The sequence below is a fragment of the Podarcis liolepis genome (assembly GCF_965112155.1).
Source record: "Podarcis liolepis genome assembly, chromosome: 2".
Taxonomy (NCBI): Eukaryota; Metazoa; Chordata; class Lepidosauria; order Squamata; family Lacertidae; genus Podarcis; species Podarcis liolepis.
The window spans coordinates 49899117-49918279 of record NC_139555.1 but is presented as its reverse complement, the minus strand read 5'-3'; the positions used below and the strand labels follow the sequence as shown (position 1 = coordinate 49918279).

Below are 19163 nucleotides of genomic sequence, written 5' to 3'. Positions count from 1 at the left end.
TATATTGAAACACAAGTGTAAATGAATTACGCACAAAAATGCACTAGACACAGGTTAAAATTCAGTCTAAAACAAGATGTCTGGGTGGTCTGCATAGTGTAAATGAATTTATGCACAAAAATGCATTAGATGTAGGCTTAGGATAAAATTCGGTCTAAAACGGGATGATCTGCATAAAACACACTGATGTGCTAAATAGTATTTTATCCAATTTATCATAACAATTACTTCTTGTTCAGTTCTGCAAAAAGTACTTTGAATAAGTGCTTTAAAATAAAGCTTTTAAAAAGTTGCATTGTAAGCAGCATCTGTAAATAAAAATAGAAAAAATTATTGATTAATGAAGATGTGTTTTAAAAGACTATTTAGGGAATTTCCAAGACAATGGATAAACCAATTCCATTTAGGATGCTGCTGGATTAGGGTGCCCATCAGCTTACATTCAAGTGTTTATAGACTGCACATAGAGACTTCTATATTAGCCAAACACATAGCATGGAATTCACAATCACACTAATATAATCATTTCATCAGTGTAAGCATTTTTACTTACTACCAGATGGAACAATCTCCCCTCTCCTCTCCCTCCACACAGTGCTCTTTTTATATAGCAAAGTTTAATAATATATCTAACTAACCATTATGTTTTTTTACTAGTTACTTAGCTGGAAGAGCGTATGTAGCATAAGTGAAAGCTTCCCTAACAAAATGATATTTTATCTGTTTTGTTAGCCACTTATTTACATAGATAAAAAGCCTGTCAGATTGCCTGAGTGTGCCTTCTTGAAGTTACAAAATGTTAAGGAACGTGAGCCACAAACAGCTTCTCAAATGTGCTTCACTGCAACAGTGCAGCAGACCTGAAGTGATTCTGGATCACTTCTATACTTCCCTGATATATTTAAATCATAAGGCTATCACTGACAGTTTTAATAGATACACAGAGAAAAATGTATTAGTTTTAACAATTAAAATATCTCCTGGACCAATATCCTTAGGGTTGTCCTATTACTTTTGCAATATTTACACTACCAGCATCACCTTGGATGTACCTGTTAATACAGAGTCATAAAGTGCAAGAAAAACAAAATGCATCCTTACCTTTTCAACTGTAACCAGCTGTCATGAAGTGGTGTGTGGCTACTGTGAATCCAAATCTATGAATGAAGCCAAGAGTTGCTTGCCTTTTATATGTTTAAATCCCGAAACCAGATACCTTGCTTAACCACAGTGCCATATAAAAACAAACACGTGGACTCACTTCCTGTTTTAGAAGCAATACAATTTAATTGCTGAAGAAACCACAGAGTAAAAGTTGGGACTCACAAGTAATCACTGAAGAGGAAATTGGATTATTTGATGGACATTTATGCTGTGCACAGGAAATTCCTTTCCTACTTCATTCTCTTGCAGACTTCAAAAACACAATCAGAAGAAACATTAGCGTGACCTCATTGGAAATCCAGAATATATTATGAATAAGAGAAATGGAAAACAGTGAATATACTACAGTACTATGCAATAGACAAGGAATTTTCTGGCTCAGGATAAAAGCAAGAGGAAATAAAACTCAAATATAGAATACATTATGTCATTTGCAAATCTTTTTTTCCCCTTTTGCAATCAGAAATTATCTATTGTATCTAGGATAATGTGAAAACATTTAAAGTATGTAACATGTTAATTTCTGAAGAACAATGTGAATGACTAAATGTTGATGTGGCACTATATTTAGCACTGATAATTTGAATACAACTTGTATAAGCACAGAAGGCAAAGCCTTTTCGTGGGGAAAGCATAGCTTGAACTTTCCTGGCCATATCTGGTTCTCTGTGCTGACTTATAGGAACAGGAGTCTTTCCCAGCCTTACCTGCAAATGCCAGGGATTGATAACGCCACCCACCTCCCTACATATTGGCATTGCCCTTGAGGTAAGTGGGCACATGATTCATCAGACCAACCCTTCCATTAGGTAGAATAACGTATGTGCCTCAGGTAGCAGGTCCTGGGTGTGGGAGCAGAAGCAAGCAGCTGGAGAGAGCTCTCTGTGTGTGCCATGCAGACTGCCCTACATCCTTCAAGTTCTCCTGCTACCTCCTGTCCCATTACCAGTGAACTATAGTTCCGCTAGCAGTCCAGTTGACTTCTGTACATGGAATTGGGGGAACAGGGGAGTGCTTTCACTTTCAGCAACAACATATTTTGTCCCAGCCATGGCTGGACTACTGGTGAATCACTGTCTTGTGGCTACACATAATGAGGAAAATAATGGTTTGCTTCAGCCATAAATAGCGGATAATATGCAACAATATGACCTGAGTGGAACTGGGAAGTAAAGATTTAATCATGAAATAAGATTATTATTTTTAAAGAGTTATATCATGGGTCATAGGACAGAAAGCCAGTGATCCCCAAGGGGGTGTAAATTTGGTAAGAAAGACATGAAGCCTACTTGGAATTGAAATGGCCACAACCAGTGCTTTTTTCTGGGGGGGATGCAGGGGTACGCATATCCCTAGACATTTTTTAAATCTAAGTTTGGCCTCATTGAAGGGCAGTATTTCAATATGAGTAGGAAAATGAGAGTACCCCTAAACATTTTTTTAAAGAAAAAAGCACTGGCCATAACTACAGGTGTAGATTGCATTTTGCATAGGCATTGGGCATGTGTCCGGTCAACCTGGTTGCTGGCTGATATCTCCATCAGGGTCAATCCTGGTGAGAGTGTACCCCCATTGATTCAGATCTGATGGGGAAATCCCACCAGGACACCATTCAGGGATGTTCCATGGCCTGGCAGCCCCTGTCTTTGTGTGGAAGGGAAAATGAATGAATTTGAGATGTTTGGGTCTGAAGATAGAGAAAATATTGCTTAGTGGAAGGAGGAACAGTTGGATGTCATCCTGGAATGAATACTTTGAATATATTTTTTGTATGCAGCTGACTGACAGAGAATTGGAAGGCCTTTTATTTCTCTTTCTTCTTTTTCTCTTTTCTTCTCTCATTCATTCATTATTTTTATCCTCCTCTTTCTTCTTCTTCTTCTTCTTCTTTCTTTTCTTTTTGTCATTTTTAGTGTCCTCTACTCTAAGTCACTATTGGTATTATACACATATGAAGGTAATGGTTGGTTGGTGAAGGACCCTGAGTGAGAGGCAGGGAAGAGCAGATCTCCCAGGGTGGTAGGATGAGAGAATAAAGGAGAACTCTCAGGTGAGAGCTGGGAGGGTCCCCACTTTCTGTGTGAGACAAGAGTTAAGAGCTACTTTTGAGAGAGGACTTGGCATTTGCCTTTTCCTTTTTTTCTTTCTGTTTTCGTTTAGATTGGTTTGCTTTTTATTGTAATGTATTATGAAAAAGCTCCAATAAAAAATAAGACTGAGGGGAAGCTTACGCAATTTGTGGATTATGACCTCATATATACATATATAGGCTTTGTTCTGGTTGTTGTTACAGCACATAACAATGCATTTCCTTACTTGTTGATGAATTCAGAGTCAGCCTCGTATATCCTTCGGCTTCTTTGTGAGAGTGGAACTTCCTGGATTCTTAGATAGTTTGTTGTGATCCATAGGGTGGATTTTCCACCCATATATGAAAGCATAGGTCTTATTAAGATCTCCATGTGAGATGCTAGCTTTCCACTGTGACATCACAAATTTTTACAGGGAAATTTGGAGAACAGCAGACAAAACCTCAGTTTTATCCTGCTTCCTTATGACATTGTCAAACCTAGTCAAAGCATAACTGGCTTCGCATTTCAATAGCATTAAGAACTGTTTTACAAACCATGCAAGCTTTGTTACATCAGCCTCCCACAATTAGGAAAATTTGTCAGCTGTCCCCTTTTCAACTAAAAATAATGACGCTCATTGGGAAATTATATTAGCCTCCTGGAGTTCTGAACTGTGTTAATAATACTAATACTGGATAAAGAGATAGAAAGAGAAGTTTCTGGCTGAAGGAGGAAATGGAACTATTTCATAGTTAAACAAAATTAATAATAATAATAATCCAACAGCTAATTATTAGCTGTGACAACTACTGTATAAGGAACAAGAGAAGCATACTTATGTTTTTATATTGTAATTTTTTCTTGTGAACCGCCCTGAGACCTGTGGGTATAGGGCACTATATAAATTCTAATAATAAAAATAAGAGTCTCTGTTTGGCAGTTTTACAAGGATGCTATTACATACACGGTGAAAGCACCTTCACAACATGGATCAAGACCTAAGTGTGAGGAAGTATATTTTGGGGGGGAGATTCAGAAGCTTCCCTGATTCACAGGAGTACATGAAACTGAGGAAACTGTTTACAGTGGTACTTCTAGTTATGAACTTAATTCGGTCCGGAGGTCCATTCTTAACCTGAAACTGTTCTTAATTAGAGGCATGCTCTTGCTAATGGGGCCTCTTGCTGCCGCTGCGCCGCCGGCACACGATTTCCGTTCTCATCCTGGGGCAAAGAACTCAACTCGAGGTAACTCTTCCATGTTAGCGGAGTTTGTAACCTGAAGCATTTGTAACCTGAGGCGTTTGTAATTCAAGGTACCACTGTATATGATATCTTGCCCACTCTTTACCACAAGGTCCCTGAATGTGTTACCATAATATCATATAAAATAAGATAAAACCACTATAAAACAAGCAAAACTGGTCCAAACGGAACAGGACAGTGTCTGACTTTTAGAAAACCTCTGAAGGCAGCCCTGTATAGGCAAGTTTTTAATGTTTGATGTTTTACTGTAGTTTTATAAATTGTTGGCAGCCGCCCCGAGTGGCTGGAGCAACCTATTCAGATGGGTGGCATATAAAGAATAAATTATGATGATGCAAGTTATTGAGTGTCCATGACAACAACTGGATGTCTGATTTTAACCGATGTCTGATTTTAACTAATATCTGATTTTAACCAAGGTGGGGCAAAGAAGTGTGGCTTGGATGTATGTATGTATGCAATAAATTCTGCTGCTAACAGGAAGTATTTTTTAGTAATCCACCATACAATCAAGTTTCTCCAGAGAAAGATCTGACTGTAACTTGGGATTCTCTGTCTAGGTAACCTGAATTCTACTACACTGCTGGCATCTTTGAAAACAGCTGGAGGAGTGATGGTAAAAGGACCCTCTCATCTTTGGGGGGGGGGGGCGTTCTTGCCCCTCACTGGGTTATTTTCCTCTCAGGGAACAAGGTAGCAAATGGTGGAGGATGGAAGTGTGATTAGAATTAAATCAAGCACAGCTTCACGTAGTAGGCTTTTTTTTTCCACCTTGCTGAGAAGGGGTATTTGCTTGGCTCAGATTCTGGTGACACCTCTAGTTGCTTGCCCTGGAGAGGGGACTGCTGTGTGGCAGGCTTCCACTCCCTCATCAAAAGCAAACCTCCAGCTTATCATGCCCATTCTTGACCCTAAATCTGTACAGCAAGAGTGAGGAAAGTGGTTGTGGTGGTTTTCCATGTTCTTCTGTCCTAGGGACGTCTCAACCATCTGCTGTTGTTCAGCCACAGATTCAACATGCAGAAGTATTCATGTTAAAGACCTTAGGCCATGGGTAGGCAAACTAAGGCCTGGGGGCTGGATCCGGCCCAATCGCCTTCTAAATCCGCCCCACAGATGCTCCGGGAATCAGCGTGATTTTACATGAGTAGAATATGTGCTTTTATTTAAAATGCATCTCTGGGTTATTTGTGGGGCATAGAAATTCATTCATATTTTTTTTCCAAAATACAGTCTGCCCCCCCCCCCACAAGGTCTGAGGGATAGTGGACTGGCCCCTTGATGAAAAAGTTTGCTGACCCCTGCCTTAGGCATTCCAAACCTTCCATTCCATTCCCTTCCCCTCCACAAATGGGGCTTAATGGAGCAGCAGTGCCTCCAGGTCATTGTGCGAGTAAGTCCACTTTGCTGTCACACGATGGCAGTGAGATTGGTTTGGGATCCAACAGATCCTGGACTGGCTCACTCCTTCTGTACCTACATAATGCCCCATTTCAGGGCCTTCTGCTGGCTACCACTGGCAAACATCCCACCGGAAGCACTCCTGCACTTCCTAAATCATTGGGTTTGGTATCTCATGCTCTTACTTTGTCTCTCACCTCTGATCTACTCTAACGAAGGCCAAGGTATTGTCATAAAGAGTATCTTACCAGCTGTTTTGTTTTACCGGGAATTTGATATATTACTAAAGATACTCAGGGTTTCTTATTGTCCCAGAATTTTCATAGGAACTGAAAATGGTATGTTCTTCAAGAATATTCATAGTTGCCTCTCTCCATTACATAAGATTTCTTAGTAATGGCTTAGTGTTCTTCCTAGATGAACAATCTGGAGCTTTTGGGAGAGTGAAAAAGATGGCTTCATGGAACAGCTCTGGCAGAAGACAGTGAGTCCCCTCTCAGATACTTGCCTGTGGGTTTGGCCCCTCTTTTGCCACCTAGTATCTTTTAAGGTCTGAGCTCTACAGAGAACTTACTCTGATCCTTTCCTGTTTGGAAAAAAATTCTCTAATCCAAGTTGAGATCTGGATTATTTAGTGTTCTAATAAAGGTTGTCCTCACATGTTCTCTTAACTACTCTTTGTTATTTAGTTCACCATGCTAACTAAATAGTTCAAAAGTACTTTTATGATTGTTAAATTAGTTTTCTTTAAATGCTGATTCATTTCAAAATAGGGTAGAGATGCTTATGAAATCTTCCTTTGCCTACTGTTTTTCTCTCTTCTGATTTTTCATTTCTCCAAAAATGTATTGCCATTCCTAATAATGTTGAAATCTTTGATACATTCACATCTGTATTTCTGAATGCATGTTTGGGTTAAAAATTAAAACAAATAAATATCATTTGTTCATTTCATTGGTGCCAAAGTTCAGACTTCCAAAGTCACACAAATGGGACACATTTTCTTGCCCTCAAACTACAGGCCCTTATGCAATTTAGCATACAGTGGTACCTCTGGTTACGTACTTAATTTGTTCCAGAGGTCCGTTCTTAACCTGAAACTGTTTTTAACCTGAAGCACTACTTTAGCTAATGGGGCCGCCCGCTGCTGCCGCGCCGCAACCGTGAGATTTCTGTTCTCATCCTGAAGCAAAGTTCTTAACCTGAGGTACTATTTCTGGGTTAGCGGAGTCTGTAACCTGAAGCGTATGTAACCCGAGGTACCACTGTATTTGCAGATAAAAACTTAAAAAGCACCAAGAGCATCATCAACGTATGCAGTGCTTTTTTTTTCTTAAAAAAATGTTTAGGGATACTCTCATTTTGACTCAAGAAAATCACTGGGAAAAGAAATGAAGCTGCCATTAGAGGTGGTAACAACGAAACTGACCAATCACCATGCTAGATTCCAACTCCTACTTCACACATTAAACGCTCGCTTCTGTCTGAGACACAGGAAACACCATGACAGGAAATGAGGCCGCCATCAGGGCTAGCAACAGAACTGACAATTCACCGTGCTAGAGAAGAAACTTTTTTTTTTAATTGTTTCCTCTCCTGTTAGATTCCCCCCCCCAGAAAAAAGTACTGAACTTATGTATTTATTTCATTTAATTTATATACCACTTGCTTGTGTGACACTTCAAAGTGTTTTGCAAAAAGATAAAACAAGAAAATCATGAAAAATTCACAACCATACTTTAAACCATACAAAAGTTAAAATGCTATAACAGATTAAAATCTCCTCAATTTTCTAAGCACTTTCGTAGGGTTGTCTAAACCAGGGTGTTTTTATCAGGCACCAAAAAGTGTACAGTGAATGAGCCTGCTTGATCTCAATAGACAGCAGCAGTGGTGTTGGTGCAAGTTCAAAAAACTTTCACTCCCTGACAGGGCTGTCTTAAGCATATGCGGTGCTGGGGTGCAAAGATCCACCCGGTGGCCCCCCTCCCAAGTTGCCCAATCACAGGCACAGAAGGGCGGAGCCAGCTGGCCACCTCAGCGTCTTGCTGGCTCGGTCACCCCCGAACTCATGGCGCAGAGCTGCCTGCAGCAGAAGCGTGGCGCTCTGACTGACTGGCGGGCTCTTCCCCGGACTCAACTCTCGGGCCCCAGACTCTCGGCCTGGTGCCCCTGAGAGCCTGGCACTTGGGTGCCCCACACCCCTGGCGCCTATGGGTAAGAAGACCCTGCTCCCTGATACTGCTTAATTTCAAAAAGGAAGTTAGAACTTTCAAATCAGCCTTAATTAATTGAGTGTTTTCTATTTAAAAAAACCCACCTTTGTTCCACAGACAGAATCCTGTTTGAAGCATGTGCATTGGGCTGGAGTCACCCTCCTGACACCTGTGTCTTTACATCTCACCTGGACGGGACCAAGCCAAATGGTAGCGAGGTCAAGGCTAGGCAGACGCACTAGTAGTAATGCTGGATTGGCTCTGCTGCTGTGTGTCCACACACCCTTGACCTTGATATCACCAGTGGCGTAGAGTGGGTTGTCAGCACCCGGGGCAAGGCAAGTAATTTGCGCCCCCTAACCCCTGGATTTGCGCCCCCTAACCCATGGATTTGCGTCCCCTAACCCGTGGATTTGCGCCCCCTAACCCTAACCCCCAGATGTTGTGCCCGGTGCGGCCGGCCCCCCCTGCACCCCCCACGCTACGCCACTGGATATCACTGTACCCCAGCCTTGACTATGTAAGCTGTAGTAATACTAATGTGGGAAGGGCAGCTCTGCTGCTCCACAACAAATCCTATCGACAGCTACATATACAAGCTTATGTGGAAACAGTCACAATTCATCCAGACTCATTTCTCACTAGACAAGTACAGTATTTTGCTATAAAAGATGCAACCGGAATTTCAAACCTTAATCAAATCATACAGGGGATTCAGAACCAATATGGTTGGTGACTATGGATGTAGTATCGTTATAGGTGTGTGTAAGAAACCAGCCCATGACATATCAGTCCTCTTATCTACCACCACCACCACCACCACCATGCTGCTGTTGCTGCCACCATTTGCCACCACTGTTGTGGGCTGGCCAAGTGGGAGTTTGGGTGCAAATGCAGTGATAAATCTGAGCAGGACAGGCTCCTTGCCACCATACTTGCCACCTGACATCCCTGCATGCAGGCCATAGCTGTATTTATGTGGGAGGAGCTCCGTACTTTTAAGCCCAGTCCCTGGCATTGTGTTTCACATGGTTGTCTCTACTATGTGTGCATAGCTCAGTTACATAGCTGCCCTTACTGTGACCTTGCACATGAGCAGGAGCTTGTGCACTGAGGTTGCTTAAAGAGGAATGAGGTGGGGAGTTCTAATCCAGTATGGTCCCTGAAGGCCAGGTTTCTATTTGCAGGGAGGTGTTTTGTTTTGTTTTGTTTTGTTTTGTTTTGTTTTGTTGTTTTGTTTGCTTGCTTTACATATGGGAGCTTTCAAAAGGTGACCCGGAAACTACAACTAATCCAGAATGCAGCAGCTAGACTGGTGACTGGGTGTGGTCCCCGAGACCATATAACACCAGTCCTGAAAGACCTACATTGGCTCCCAGTACATTTCCGAGCACAATTCAAAGTCTTGGTGCTGACCTTTAAAGCCCTAAATGGCCTCTGCCCAGTATACTTGAAGGAGCATTTCCATCCCCATCGTTCAGCCCGGACACTGAGGTCCAGCTCCAACAGCCTTCTGGCTGTTCCCTCACTGCAAGAAGTGAGGTTACATGAAACCAGGCAGAGGGCCTTCTTGGTAGTGGTGCCTGCCCTGTGGAACGCCCCCCCCCATCAGACATCAAGGAAAGAAACAACTATCTGACTTTTAGAAGACACCTGAAGGCAACCCTGTTTAGGGAAGTTTTTAATGTTTGATGTTTTATTGTATTTTCAATCTTTTGTTGGAAGCTGTCCAGAGTGGCTGGGGAACCCAGCCAGATGGGCGGGGTATAAATAAATAAATAAATATTGTTATTGTTATTATTATTTGATTTCCACCTCTGGCATGCTGAGGCTAGGGTGCTGTTGTCTCAAGAATAGCTTTAACATCCTTGATATGGTCAATGGGAGACACAGTTGAGGGCAAAATTGTTGTTCCACATTGTTAGGCTACAATCCTAACCCCACTGACCAGAGAATAAGCCCTGTTTGATTCAGTAGGACTTACCTCTGAGCAAAGAAACAAAGGAAACTGCCTTGCACTGAGTCAGACCAAAGGCAAGAACAACAGTCAGAGCAACCCTGCAAGTCTGTGTGTTTGTGGTGCAGTTCACTTCTCCTTTTCATTTCATGCAGACATTTACTTCTGTCCCTCCTTGAAAGTGAACTTTACCTCTCATCTGAAACATAACACAGATTTGATGTTTAGGGAGCCCTGTTGTTATTTGCGGATCATGTAAAGACCATAGGCTGAGAGTCCCGACTGCAAGTTCCCCATTCTTCCTTATGACTCAGCCTGCCCTGAAGTCGAGAGAGCACAAATGGATGACAGAGACATTAAGTCTCATTACCCTTTTGGGCCTTGACTTATACTGAGACTACCCAGTAACAAGAGTGTGGGCTGTGGTCCCTTGTTTCCCATTGGCTGCTCATCTTAGAAGTGTTAGGTGGCTGGTTCATTTCTCGCTCGGCTTTTTCCATGAAGTTTACAACCTGGTTTTTAAAAACTTTTTGAAGGACCTGGTATTCTTCTAAGGTTTGTCACTTTCTCGATACCAGGGCTGGGGAATTTGTGGCCCTCCAGATGTTGCTGAAATACAGCTCCCAGCATTTGAGTATTGAGGATGATGGGAGTTCAACCACATTTGAAGGCCTGTAGGTTCCCCACCCCTGGCATGGTTCCAGTTTTAGGTGTGCTGCTTTGGCCCAGAGAGCACCAGTGTACCACTGGTTTTATTTGCATCTTCTGAAATGCCAAGGACCATCAAGGTATAGTACCTTGAGAACAGTGTTGGGCAAGGGTCAGCAAACTTTTTCAACAGGGGGCTGGTCCACTGTTCCTCAGACCTTGTGGGGGGCTGGACTATATTTTGAAGGGGGGAAATAACAAATTTGTATGCCCCACAAATACCCCAGAGATGCATTTTAAATAAAAGGACACATTCTACTCATATAAAAACACGCTGATTCCCAGACCATCCACGGGCCGGATTTAGAAGGCGATTGGGCTGGACCAAGCCCCTGGGCCTTAATTGGCCTATCCATGGTGTTGGGAAACCTCCGGCCCTTCAGATGTTCTTGGATTTCAACTCTTGCCCCCATCAGCATTACCAGTCGGCAGAAGTGACAGTTCAAGAACATCTGGAGGGCAGTCGGTTCCCAATCTCTGCTCTAGTTGTTTTTTTGGGGGGGAGGGGACTTAGTTCAATTTTGCCTGTTGTGAAACATGGGAAGGAATTCAGTGTAGTTCTATAGCAAGTGTTCTGTCAGTGCACGTTTTTCAGCTTGTCAGATGTTATGATTCCCCCCTCCTTTCTACCTGTGCGCTGTTCTGGGGAGTTCTCCCAACCCCCAAGAGCCAATTTCAGGGAGAAAGCCCCATTGCACTGGCAGACATGGGCTTATGCTAGTGGGACTAGTTAGTGGAATCCCATGCATGATAATTAATATTGGGAAAGTTGCCCAGACGAACAAAGCACACCTACTGATGTGGGTGGCATGAAGAAGAGTAGCAAGAAATATCCATGACTGAAAAAACAGGAAGGTGTGAGAGATACAGTGCCAAAAACTCACAGGGGGAAAAGTCAGATCTTTATGACCTGTTTGCCACATAAGGTCCCCATCTAGAGCCGCCCTCCATAACAGAGTCATATTTTCGTATGCTCTTTTGCCTTACTTATCATTTTAGTTTCTTCTCTGATCCTTCATTCTGATTTAAAAGAGCTATTACTAGTCAGCAAAACTTTTCAATTAGCGCAGACAATAAATAATGAAAACAAAAAGTTACATATGTTATAATCTGAATGGCTTCTTCAAAGATTCCTCAGATAAACCCTGTCTGCATATTTCAATGAAATTTCAAAAAGATGATAGCCATCACTTATCAAGTTAAGATCGGTGAGTTGTATACAGCGATTCCAGACCCCCCAAGTAACCCTATTTTCCTTTATATATAGCCCTCCAGATGTTTTGGGACTACAACTCCCATCATCCCTAGCTAACAGGACCAGTGGTCATGGATGATGGGAATTGTAGTCTCAAAACATCTAGAGGGCTGAGTTTGGGGGGTGCCTGAGTTAGATACAACCCAGTGTTATAGATGATAGGCATAGAACCCCTAGCACAACTTGGTTTTGTGCAACACTGAGCAGGCAAGTTTGTGCTTTGTGATTCTGTGGTCAGAGTATTGAAACTTGTAAATGCCTCCAGAGGAAGTATTACAATGTGTCTTGTTCTATGGTGTTCCTGTTTTGTTCTGTATAAGGAGAGCTTCCTTTTTTGCTACTTGCATTTCCCCCCACTAATTATGCAAATTTAACAATGGAGATGTTTTTGATGGAAGGAACCACTCTAGATAACCAGATGTCTCGTCTCAGGCAGTGAAACTTGGCCTTGACTGGAAGTTCCACAATATTACTTTTCCTACGATCATTTTAAGGCAGTTATGGACAGAAAGAAGCCAAAAACCCAATTAGGATTCCTCATCTATATGTGACAATAGTTGCTTGTCAACCAGCTTTAAGAATATTACCTCAGATTAATTCATCCATATCATGACAGTCACTTTAAAACTGGATGTACAAACCTGAAACATATATTCTTGCATAAAACACATATTTCTGCCACACTCTGCAGGGCCAATGAATTAAATCAGCAAGTACCTATTTAATTGGGACGTGGGTGGCGCTGTGGGTTAAACCACAGAGCCTAGGACCTGCCGATCAGAAGGTCAGTGGTTCGAATCCCCGCAACGGGGTGAGTTCCCGTTGCTCGGTCCCTGCTCCTGCCAACCTAGCAGTTTGAAAGCACGTCAAAGTGCAAGTAGATGAATAGGTACCGCTCCGTCGGGAAGGTAAACGGTGTTTCCGTGCGCTGCTCTGGTTCGCCAGAAGCGGCTTAGTCATGACCCGGAAGCTGTACGCCGGCTCCCTCGGTCAGGAAAGTGAGATGAGCACCACCACCCCAGAGTCGGTCCCGACTGGACCTAATGGTCAGGGCCCCCTTTACCTTACTTATTTAATAAAATAAAAGCTATGTCAGCTTCTTTATTAAAGAAATCAGCCCAGCCGTACAATGGACTTCTGCCCATGAAATGGGAATTCCCTTTCTTCTCCCCCGGCTTGCAGTCAACTGCACACCCCACCAAATTTATTCTAGAGGGTTGGGGGTCTCAAGTAAGGAAATATAAATCTGATAATTTATGGGATTGTCATCATTCTACCATCACAAGCTCCCACCGGCTCTTTCTTATTGGGCTGTGGAAGGTGGGGTTCACAGGAGAAAACAACCAAGATGGTATGTGGGATGGTACAGTGGCTAAAGAAACTCAGGGTCAAATCTCTGTTCAGACATGAAATTCACTCTTTCACCTTAACCTTCCTCACAGGCATGCTATAACCTGTAGTGACTGCATTGAGCACCCTGGAAAACACATCAATACAAATATATAATACGCTTTAATTTAATTTTACTTCATTTTACTTTACTTTAACATTTAGCATTCAGTTGCAAGGGATACTTAATTAGTAAAGTAAGGCAGAACATTTCTGTTACCTTCCAAAGATTTTATGCCCCGAACACTTTTGCCATGCAAAGGCAAATTCCGCTCCCTTGCAACTGCTCCTTCTCACATGCTCCAAGCAGGGATGTCATACCCTCCAACATCTTATGGAATAGTTGGACATTCCGTGATCAAATCAGAAACTGGGATGGCTTCTCTAAATCAGGGACATCCCTGGAAAATAGGGACACTTGGAGGGTCTTGGATGTTCAACTGGACACGTGTGGCAAGGATGGTGGTAGTAGGCCCAAACCTTCAACCTATATGCATTCATTCTAAAAGTGGGTAGATAAATGCAATTCTTCAGCTGTTATAGATGTTATAATGCACATTTATTTAATCATCTCTAAGGGGGCTCCTGCTGCTTGCACATGTGGTCCAGCCATATTTAGGGTTGCCAGGTAAGGAGCATCCCAGACCACAAGATTTCAGGGCCCAAACCTGAGACCTAGGGACAGCCTCTGGTGATTTCATGGGGGCAGGTCTCAGTGATGTCATTAAGCACAGCATTAATTCCAGGCGAAGATTATGATTTGTGTTATTCACCAAGTGTAAAATATGAAACAGTTAAGCTTTTGTTAAAAGATGCATCACAGCGTGGGCATTCTGTTTATCATTTGGATATAAAAACTGCATATTTGTTTGCAGATTTAAAAGAACAAATTTTTATGCGTGTTCCTGAAGGCATAGACGCCGCTGAAGGTTTGGTATGCAAATTAAATAAATCCCTTTATGGTCTGCACCAAAGTGGAAGGAATTGGCACCAAACTTTAGCAAAAGAATTGCTGGATATTGGTTTTTCACAAGGAAAGGCAGACAATTGTGTGTTTATAAAGGAAAGGGCAAACTCTGTAGCAAAAATATGTGTGTATGTAGATGACGTGTTAATTTCTACAAAAACTAAACAGGAATATGAACAGGTATAACACAATAACAGAAGAAATTTGATGTGGTGGAATTAGGCATAGCTAAAAATTACTTATCCATGCAAATTGAGAAAGGCAAAAATGGATCTTTTCTAGTTCATCAAACTGCAAAAATTGATGATCTAGTAGAAATGCTATGTTTAGAAAATGCAAATGGGAAGGAAATGCCTATGGTGTGTGGTTTCACCTTTACAGGTGAAGATAAGCCATTTCCTAACAAAACTTTGTATCATTCTGCTATAGGCAAGCTAAATTTCATTCAAAGAATCTCAAGACCATATATAACTTATGCTTTTCACTTTCTGGCAAAATTTGTGGAAAAGCCCATTATGCAATGTTTCTCTCCTCTTAAGAGAGTGGTGATGTACCTTAAACATACCAAACATTATAGGTTGCAGTTTACAACATGTATTGACAAAGGTTTTGAAATTTTATGCGATGCATCTCATGCAGTGGAACAAAATAATTGCAGGGGTGTGTCTGGTATGGTGTTTTGTTATAACGGTTGTCCATTTGAATGGAAGTCCCAGACACAAACCATTATTTGTCTCTCCACAACAGAGAGTGAATTATGTGCATGCGTTCAGGCCACTCGTGATGTAGAATGGTATCTGCAAGTATTCGCAGACCTACAGATGCAAGTAACACTACCAGTAAAAGTTTACCTTGATTCCCAGAGTGGACTCGCTATCCTATGTTCAGAAACCAATACGCAGCGCACTAGAGTCTTAAGATTACGTTTAGAATTTGTAAAGAAACTAATTGCTGATGAAATGATTGTATTTGAATATGTTCCAGGTGACAATCAAATTGCGGACATTTTTACAAAAGCACTTCCAAAGGTTACACATGAAAGACATGTACAAAATATGCTTTATGTTTTTGTTCCACAATGATGAACCGCAGGGGAAATGTTGAATGGTTTCTTTAAATGTAAAGGTTCATCATCGATGTGTATGCCTTTAAGGGGCCAGAGCAAGGGCCAGAGCAAAATAACGAGACCCAGCTTTACAGCTGTGAAACATAGCAGGTGCTGCTGGGTTGTATTGATTAAGCTGTGTCAGCGATTGGGTGTAGTATATAAGGAGCAGCACCTAGCTCTCCCATTTCCCTGGGGGATGGGTTGGTGGTTGGGTCTGGTTTGTTGTTGATGTATTTAGTGTATAAGGAGTTTTTGTTTTTGTAATTAAAACCTTGTTTAAGTACTTTTTGAGTCCCTTTTTAATGCATGGTCTCCCCAGCAAGCTCTCTGCAGCGCTCCTAAACTGCAAATAGCCAACACATTAAACATGAATCACAGTCAAATACAAAGCACAAAGTCTAAAAAATGAATGAATATATCACTGGTTGGAAATTAAAATAGAAGCCTTAGCTAAAGTGGGTGTCCTCAAGTCTAGCTGAAGTGGGGGGATCATTCCTTCTCAACTGCTTAGGGACTTTTGGTAGGGAAGGTGCTCTTGTCTACCTGGAGAGTTAAACCCTCTTTGTGCCTTGTGGGGGAGAGACAAACCTGGAGACTTTAGGTTGGCCCAGGGGGTCTGGCATACCTAGCCATCAGGGCTGGCCTGCCCATGAGGCAGATTGAAGCAGCGGCCTTAGCAGCTGCCTTAGGTGGCAATCCCACTAACAGAGTTGTGTGGCAGCAGCTTCCAACAATATTTAGTGGAACTTAATTTCTGGAATCCTTTTCTTATGTAAGAGTTTCTATAGTTTTGGAAGTTTGCTGCTTTATCTTCCTTACCTTAGAAATCCATATTATTGGGGAAGTTGCCCTCCTTTCCTCATTTCATTGGATAAATGTGCATGGACCAGTTAGTTTGAGTTAGATGCGCATCTTCCTTTCTAAACCAGAGGGGGAATACATGCCTGAGTTTGATGTTATGTGTTGGTATGTCAAGAGCTTTTTACTAGCTGTACTCATGTTTGAGGACATATCATGTGTTGTCATTGCTGTTGTAAGGATCTCGTTTTTCTAATGTGAAGGAAACCATGAAGCTGAAAAACTCCATTCTGACCTCATCAGGCCAATACACTATAAGAATTTGCATTTAGTATGACATGGAAATATATGAGAGTTTTAAGAAGCTAAATAAGAAGTCTGTCTTTTACAGTTCCCTGAACTAGCAAACTAAACACTTTCAGATTCCATTTTCTCCCACTAAAATGTCAGCACAGGGTTACCAAATTTTCTTTTTTTACCAGACTGTGCAACAGTGTGATTTACAGATGTTCATGGATGTCTGTGCTATGAAAAGCCTCACTTGATGATTCCTGCTTATCAAACTGTTTTCCATGGCAGCAGTTAATTTAGTTACACAGAATCCTATTGCTTTAGTAGTCATCCAAAAATTTGAATTAGGCTTCAGAGGCAGCAACTTTTAAATGCCAGGTGATTAAGAGTGTGAAAAATGAAATGAAATTCAGTAACAGAAAGTGATATTTTAATTTGTAATTAAGTTGAAAGTTTTGAAATGCTGTAAATCCAGTGAAATAAACAATGAAGTAAGTAATCATGATGATTGCAGCCAGGGAATATACCCTTTAGCTCTGCCATGAGGTATGCAAAATTCATACTAATATATCAAACGAATGAAAAATGTTCACCCCAGTACTAAACACATTATATGGATTCATGCCATTGATTTGAATGTGGCAAGCCATCTAAACTCTGACCATATTTATAACTGAGTTCTGGTGATTTCAAGGATATTCAAATATGGTTAAAGAGCAGCCTGTATGTGTTGATCTAACACATACTGTTCTCTAAAGTGGTGTTAAGACTTGCAGATACAAGAGAAACATTATGCCTATTTCAAGGCACAGCCCTTTTTCTAAACATAGCATAGGGTGGCTTCTTCCAAGATTGTGCAACTTTTGTCAGAGGAAAACTGTGAGGTAAGGCTTTCTCTCCGGCTTGCCTCACTACACCTGTGCTAGGGGGGTTGGCATGGCAACCAGAGCAGCTGCACTCTATACGGCTTGAGGCCTCTTCGCAGTCCCACTCAAGGTTAATGCTAGGCTGCTACTGAACTGAACTCACATCTTCTCCTGCTTGTTTCCTTGGGACTGCTTCACTGAACTGGATTTACTTTATGCCCCTGAATAGACAAATTGGACTGGTTTAGGGAATTTGACCTCTGGCATGTCACCACCACAGTCATAATCGGTTATGGGACTCATTCCTGAAGAGTGTAGGATCCAGCTTTGTTCCTGACAATATGTGGTGATGCAGTAAGGACTGGAAGTAACTCTGAATGTGAAGAAGGCAGGTTGCTTCCAGCTGGGCAGTTAAATCTAATACATTATCAGTCACCCTAAATATCATCCCTGAAAATGTTTAAAAATAGGAGTGCCATGCTGGCAGTGGTGAGGCCCATTTCACAGATGAGTCCTTCCTATAAGTTGCTAGTTTCTTCATACCTCAAAGAACGCCACTGCATGCAAAAATACAGCTGAGTGTGGCTGAGCTGGAATTTTACACTTCAGAGGAAGCTTGAAAGAATTGGCCTGCAGTGACAAGGTTACAACAGGTAAGAGAGATTTGATCGCCAGCAGTTTAGGGCACCATTTTTGGCACAGGGAGAAAGGGGTACCAAGGGGTACCAAGAGATTCCAGAAACATGGAGTGAGGAGCTGACAGACACGGCAGGTTCAAAATAAATTTTGGAAACATTTTGGGGCATTTCAGGGGCATAAAGTATGTTTCCAAATTTACTGTGGTTAGCTTTTAGTACCTCATGATAACTAGGGATGCAGGTCCTGCCAAGGAATAAGCACGTATGGTCTAAACAGACAGACAATGATACTTTCTCTCCTCTCCTACATAGTATTCCTAGAGGCAGGGCTGCTCATGACACCTTACTGAGGTAAAGGACAAGATGGGGCCTCCTCACATTCCGTCTAGTAAAGCTTACTGGACTAGCAGTTGAATCTTACTTCAACTTGAATCTAACATGTAGTGTTTTTAAAACTGTTTCATGGTATGTTTGTAAATTGCATTGAGAAGTACGTAAAATGTGAGTGAATGATTAATTAATTAATTAATTAATTGATAATACTCTTCTGCCGTCTAACAGAGGGTGATGGTGGGGGGCTCTTGAGCAATATCTGGGGGGCTGCCACTGCTAATGGAGGTAGGGCAGGCCTGTGCTTTAGTCAGAATGAGATCTGTGTATAGCAGCAGGTGAAGTAAGTCATTTCATCAAAAGGCTAAAGGTCAATCTTTTGAACCCTTGTCAACATGCAGGGGCTGATTTTTGCCAGCTTTGTCAAAGGATTGTGTGAAATGGATCTTGATGGTGGCTGATAGGTGTGTGCTGAACTCAGGCCGGATTGGTTTTTTGGAACTGATTACAGCTGCTCCTATGAGCTGCAATCACCCTTGCTTGCAAATAATAGACCCTCTTGGCTAAGCTCAGGTTGTGTGTGCCTTCCAGCAGTGGTAGTCGCACTGCTTCATCTCTGTCTGCTGTAACATAACTCACTGCATTCATTCACTCTGCAACTGTTTTCACTGAAGCAGTAGCCACATTTGAATGCTCTAGTTGTGCGTGAAACCTACAGATGGTCCACAAGAGGTCTGG

General features: G+C 41.9%; 1 protein-coding gene across 1 annotated transcript in view; it reads right to left on the bottom strand.

Moving 5' to 3' along the window:
* Window positions 1–18415, bottom strand: part of LOC310696786 (interleukin-12 subunit beta-like) — a 30272-nt gene extending 11857 nt beyond the window's left edge. The window contains exon 1 of the mRNA XM_083482799.1: window positions 18315–18415. The gene's annotated coding sequence lies outside the window, so the exon portion shown is untranslated. The remainder of the gene's footprint in view (window positions 1–18314) is intronic.
* Window positions 18416–19163: the final 748 nt, after the last annotated feature.